The sequence below is a fragment of the Nothoprocta perdicaria genome, unplaced genomic scaffold (genome assembly GCF_003342845.1).
Source record: "Nothoprocta perdicaria isolate Ctin4 unplaced genomic scaffold, notPer1 scaffold_51, whole genome shotgun sequence".
Taxonomy (NCBI): domain Eukaryota; kingdom Metazoa; phylum Chordata; class Aves; order Tinamiformes; family Tinamidae; genus Nothoprocta; species Nothoprocta perdicaria.
The window spans coordinates 247,084-253,127 of record NW_020455766.1 but is presented as its reverse complement, the minus strand read 5'-3'; positions in this window follow the sequence as shown (position 1 = coordinate 253,127).

Genomic DNA, 6,044 nt, shown 5'->3' with positions numbered 1-6,044 from the left:
GGGAGCCAAAGGAGCGCAGACAAAGCGCTGTACCCTTGAAGAGTGGGGCCACGGCTCTACCTCCCTGTCTGCTCAGAGCTATGTTCAAGAGAAGCCTTTCTTCCTCCCTGTCTTTTTTCCTAAGCAGGCAGGAAAATGCTGCCTCGTCTCTGAGTACAGAATGCCCATGACAGTCTCCAAGTTTGTTTGGCATCTCCTAGCATTTCTTATTGATGCTGGATAGAGCTGTCTGAGTAAAAGGGATCTGTGTCCTGTTTCAGTGCTTTACACTGCCTTTCTAATGGATGGTAATCACTACATCATTTAGAAATCCTCTTCCAGTAAAAGAGAAATAAATATCCTTTGGTTCAGGTTGCAGGGTAAAAGCAACTGGTGAGAGGAACTGCAAGCTCTCCCTTGCCATCTCTGTGCGGGCATCAGGTATGTGGTGTCTTATGTTACCAYCTGTATCTCACAGTAGATATTAGCCTGCCAACCAACAACAGAGATCTTCACACCTCCACAGGTGTGGAAGAGAGCATTACTTGGGAAAAGTTTGGGTCTCAGGAAATGTTGTGCTTTTCTAGCTCTGCCTGTTCAGTAAGAGGAACGTGTCCTTCTCTGACCTGGATCTTGAGTATGCACCACATCTCCTTGCTAACCATGCGGCGAGGGGAGCTGAGTGCCTGCAGCTTTGGATTTGCTTTCTGCTCACGTGCTCATCAGTTGATTCCAATTATGGTCACAGAGAGGCCTCTCTTAACAGGATTGGGAAGAAACAAATATACACAGGAATCCATTGCATGTCCCAGCTCCTGGTCCCCTTGCATTAAGTGAGATACTCCCATTACAACGTGCTTCATAGCTATCTCGATGACTCTCAACCTACTGTTCAGGCTGGGCAGAGCTGCATTCYTTCTTGCTTTATCTTTGGGAAGCAGGCAGCTCCAGAGAAGCTGCTTCCTCTCATGCTTGTTCCTCGAGCACAGCACTTGGCTCTCAGGTCTCCAGGAACTGCTGAAGAATGAGCCTTTTCATGGGACTGAATGCATGCCTTCTTTTCGCGCAATGCATCTGCAAAAAGACAATTAGGGTCTCCTTATTCTCCTTCCTTATGCTACAGGCTGAAACAAATGTCCATGCCCATCAGTTTTCTGGTTAGCCCAGCGGGCTGTTGACTTAGATGTTTGCAGCAGCTCCTACAACAGCAGCGTGGCATGGTGAGCCAGGCGAGCACTTGGTGTCMGGGCTCCCTGTGCCCTCATACTGCTTCATCATGCTTTGTTTTTAGAGCTGCCAAGTGCTGCTTGCTCCTCTTGGAGAAGCTGAGTCATGGGGAACCACAATGCAGGCAAGGCACAAGGGCTCATGAATTTCTGATGTGTTCATCATTACTGAAAAAACCTGGCCACGTGGCACTTCCACCACTTTGCAAGTAAGGTGGGGCCAAAGAGGCCTCCTTGGAAGCTCTGTGCAGGTTCTTGAAGCCTTCTCCTTCTCTTCTTTCCCTCACCGGAGAAATRCTTGTGTTTGCACTGCAGTCAGGTTCGCTGAAGATCTCAAATCTGCATGTTGCTTCTATAAAATGTGATTTGTATTAGTCCAGATTCAAACTTCCAGCCTTCTGGTGGCCTAATTGCCTTGCAGCTCCTTGTACAGGAACCTCCCGGGGGTATAAATCCTACCACATCAGCATCTGCCACAGCTTCGCACCAGGGGGAACGTCTGCATGGGGTACAAGACAATCGCTGTGATTTGGGATTCTGCCTAAGAGCTCAGAGTATAAAAAGAGTCAAACCTGGTACGTGCAATTATGTGTCAGCTGCTCATCCTCCCAGAACGGGGGATTTACATGGGGGCCTTGTCTTCCTCATCCCCGCAGGGTAATGAGCACATTCYTGGTAAGCATAGAAGGAACAGTCATTTACAAACTTCATTTCATCCTTTTCATCCACCTGGTCCTGCTGAACCTGATTCGACTCTGGATCTTGGGTCTTTTCCATATGTATTCGACAACCTGACCCGCCTAGAACTGCCGAGATATGTGAGCACATTTTTCCTTTCTGTCCTCTTTGGGATGCATCCAGATTCCCAGTCTGCTGTTGTTATCCCAGGCTAAACTTACCAACCAACTGGAGATTCAAATAAAGTTTGGAAAGCCAGTGAGATTCTGGGAAGGAAACAAACCTGAATTCCAAAGGTTGTGACGTTTCTCCTCCACTAATGATGTCCCTGGTGATATTTAATCTTAAAGTAGTGCCCTGCTGCTGCCTGACAGGCTTGTTGCCATGGTGCCTGTCTCTCTCCCTGCATAACTGGCACGCACAGCATAAAATCCTCTTTCTTTAATATGGCAAATTACTTCAGTTTGCTATTGGTCGCTCAGTAGCTCCTTCCTCAGCCTTTGGGTTTTTTTGATGCATCTCTCGCCCAAAAGGTTGCCCTCATCAGAGCCAAGTCACCTGCCTGCATGAGCAGAAGGTCCCTGCTGGCCCTGGCGCTTGGGGCTGGGATATCTGCAAGAGACAGATTGTGAAGCCAAAAATAATCTGTGGGATCAGCTCTGGGTGACGGACTAAAGGGACACCTGAGCAAAGGCCGGGATAGCAGCCAGGAGGAAGCTGAGTGAATCAGCAGTGTGGGAGCTGAACGGCCTCAGGAGCTGGAGAAAACTGTTTCTTCTTGCTGCTTGCTGGGAAGAAGGTACCTGCACTTCCTTCATAATGCACGGGGCTGACTCAGAAACAAACGGCATTCCCACAGCTCTTTCTTATTTGGAAAACTCCGTGAAAAGGCTGGTTTTTGTTTGTCTGTCCATTCACTTCTATATGAATAACGAACCATTGAACCACGTTGTTAGCTCAGGGGCTGATTCAGGTATTTTCTCTAACTCAGTACCCTATTTGTACATTAAAAAGACCAAAAAAAAAAAAAAAAAAAAAAGAAAACAAAACCTCGGTGATGCTTTAAGTTCAATCTCGTTGGCATGTATCTCTATACAGTCCTCAAGCAATTTGACAATCTGAGTTTCCATGGGCTAGTTTAAATGTATTAGCTTGACCTAGCTCACTAGAGGGCAGCAGGAGCTCTTCCTTCGCTGGGGATTTATCCTCAGGGTGTCATTTTGGTGTCCAGGTTGTGCCCCAGGGCTCCTTGTGCGCTGGGGATGCTGCACTGGGAAAACCTTGCTAGGGAAATGGTAACTGTAACAGGAGGCTTGGAAAATGCGTTCCTTTTTTTGGAAAGAATCAGCATAGAATTAATTAAACAGAAGAAAGGAGATTAAAAGAAAATGAGAAAATGATAAAGTACCAGTCTGACCCCTAATTTGTAAAACACCTCAGTCAAAATCCTATGAGAAGGAGCTATCTGAAGCAGCAGTTGTCAGCTTAATAATTAGAGAGATGAAGTTACTTCCAGTGGAGCACCAGCCTTCTTCATGGTAGTTTAATTTGAACACATCTTTGGTTTGGGGTAAGATTTTTTTTTCTTTTTTTTTGCCTGTTTTTATGTAGACTGGTAATATTTGCACTTCAGACCTTCGTCATTAGGAACCTGAGCTCCGTTCTCCCTTGGCCAGTGGCTTCCTGGTATCACTGGGGAAGACCCGTGAACTGCTGCTGCAGCAGTTTAAGACCTGGCCCCGAGCGGCAGCGCTCAGACGTGCCCCTGTTCACTGCCTCATGCCCTGAGCTGGAGGTTTTGGAACTTTTGACAGACTTTGGCGCTTTGCTCAGTCTCAAGCCCACCTAGACTCCAGGTACTGAGTGTTTCTCCAGCCAAAAGTCCTCCAAGGCACCCAGTCCTAGAGGCACCTTAGAGCACACCTAGAGCTTACCCTCTCCTTTCCAAGCACTGCGGTGGCACCACTTGTGTCTGAAGTACATTAAAGTCTCCAAGTAGTTGGCAATACAGTGATAATGTTTCCATCCCTGAGCTCAGCAGCATTGTGTGGATGGATGGAGGAGACTAAAGCAGAACAGAAACATGTTTTGAGGATATGTTTAGCTGGAATGGGAATGAACCTGATCAGGCAGCAGGGGTTTGCTGCATTGAGCAAGAGCTGGACAGCACATTTGGTTGATGTTCATTTTGGTAGGATGGAGTATTCTGACAGAAGAGGTAAACTATGGCACACGCCAGTGGAGTGGTCAATAGAGACATCTGGGAATACAGATCATTCAGGCATTATAAAACCARTTAAACCACCAGAAGACCTTAAAAGCACCACAGAATTAGACAAAAYTGTGCTGCAGCACGCCTTCCACCCAGATTCTCTAAACATTTACTTTTAATTAATTTTCTTAATTGCATAACAGTGTACTTCCTAATTACACTGGGGAACCACTCCTGAATTGCAGCAAGGTCTTTATCTATCGCTCAGATTATTCAGGTTGACGCTCTATCCGCATCCACCCYGGCCTAACTTTGTGCTGGCCTCTACGTCTGCGAGCACAGACTGCTTGGGAAATGCTTGACGGATCCTTCAACTGATGCAGCTACATCTCCGAGGACCAGATGGATACTCTCGTTCACACTGAGTTACTACTTTAGTGGTGTCATTGGAATCAATGGGACGACTGCAGAGACACTTACTGCTTGATATAAGGGTTTTGTTAAGAGCTCCTGTAAACAACAGCCAGAGGAAGCCAGTTCCAGAGCACATCCACAGCTTTATTAGTCCTAGAATACCCAGGAGCTAAGCTATGTGATCTTGAGAGCCGTCTAATTTAGGAAGTAAAGGGGGCCTTATCAGCAGATGGCACACAGGGAGCACAGTGTGCCCCCAATCTAGTCATTTCCACCCCATGCTGACAGAAACGAGCCACCCTGTACCCCCAGGAGCTCTGCAGCCTGGTATATGGCACAGTACAGGTTGGTGAATGARGGGAGAATACAAGAGTAATTACAATCCAGCAGCTTTTGTACCGCATCGGTGCTTTGGGGTTTCCACCACTGCTGGGAAGTTGAGAAAACTCCAGATTCTTCTTGCCTCTTCTCCATGTTTTACTGAAGGCAAAATGAAATCTCATCCAAGTATTAGTAGATTTTGTAAGCGTTCYTCTCCTTTATTTTCAAATTTTGTAAGTCCTGGCTTTTCAGTCAATGGGTTTACCAGGTCCTCTCTTACATAYACCCATTTTACTCCAGGAGAAGAGGATGTTCAATATAATAACAAAGTAATAAATGTAAGCTAGTAAAAAAAATGTATTTTGAAGAATGTGTAACAGCTGCACAGCTTATTGTTGCTTATTATTAGTCTTTAGCAGTTGGCAAGATGAGAAATAGGATTAGAAGCCTGTGTGGTTAGGAACTATACTCAGTGTTTTAATAGTTACGACTAATGCATCTTTTAGGAAATTATGGAATCTCATAGTTTTAGGCTCTGAGCTGACCTCTAACATTAGAGATTGAGAGGAGACCTGTTGCAAGGTTTGGAATATCCCTACAACCTTGCAGTCCTTCTGAAACGCCTGGGCTTGGACACTCTGAGATGGAACCATCTGAGACTGGATGGGCCACAGGGCACTCCCAGGACGCTGGTGCTTTTTTCATGATCTACCATGCAGACTTTACCTACCACAAGTGCAGCTACCACTCGTGGTTTGCAGATTCCCTGCTGCATTGCTGGGAGCCCATGGTCTGCAACAGGGAGCTGCTGTCTGGATGAGCAGGGAGGAGCTGAGCTGCTGCTGGGAATGAACTGGGCCCTCTTGGAGGCCTCACTTCTGCTCTTCCTTCATTTGCTGCATCCTAAATAAGTGTTTAGGAACCTAAACATGCATCGTGCATCCTAAATAAGTGCCAGGAAACTGGCAAATTATAAATTTATTCTTTGTCTATAGACATAAAAAGCAGTGATACTCTGAAAACAGCATTCTGGCCACTTGATCAATTACTGAATTGATTGAAATGTGCTCAGCTAATAGCAATTCTGGTCAAGCAAGGGGAACACGGAGAAGTGTAAATGAAAAGTGTGTTTTTATAAAATAAAAATAAAATACGGTGTGTGGGATTGAGGACATTAAGACATATCTTAAAAATGCTTTACATGTCCTCAGTCT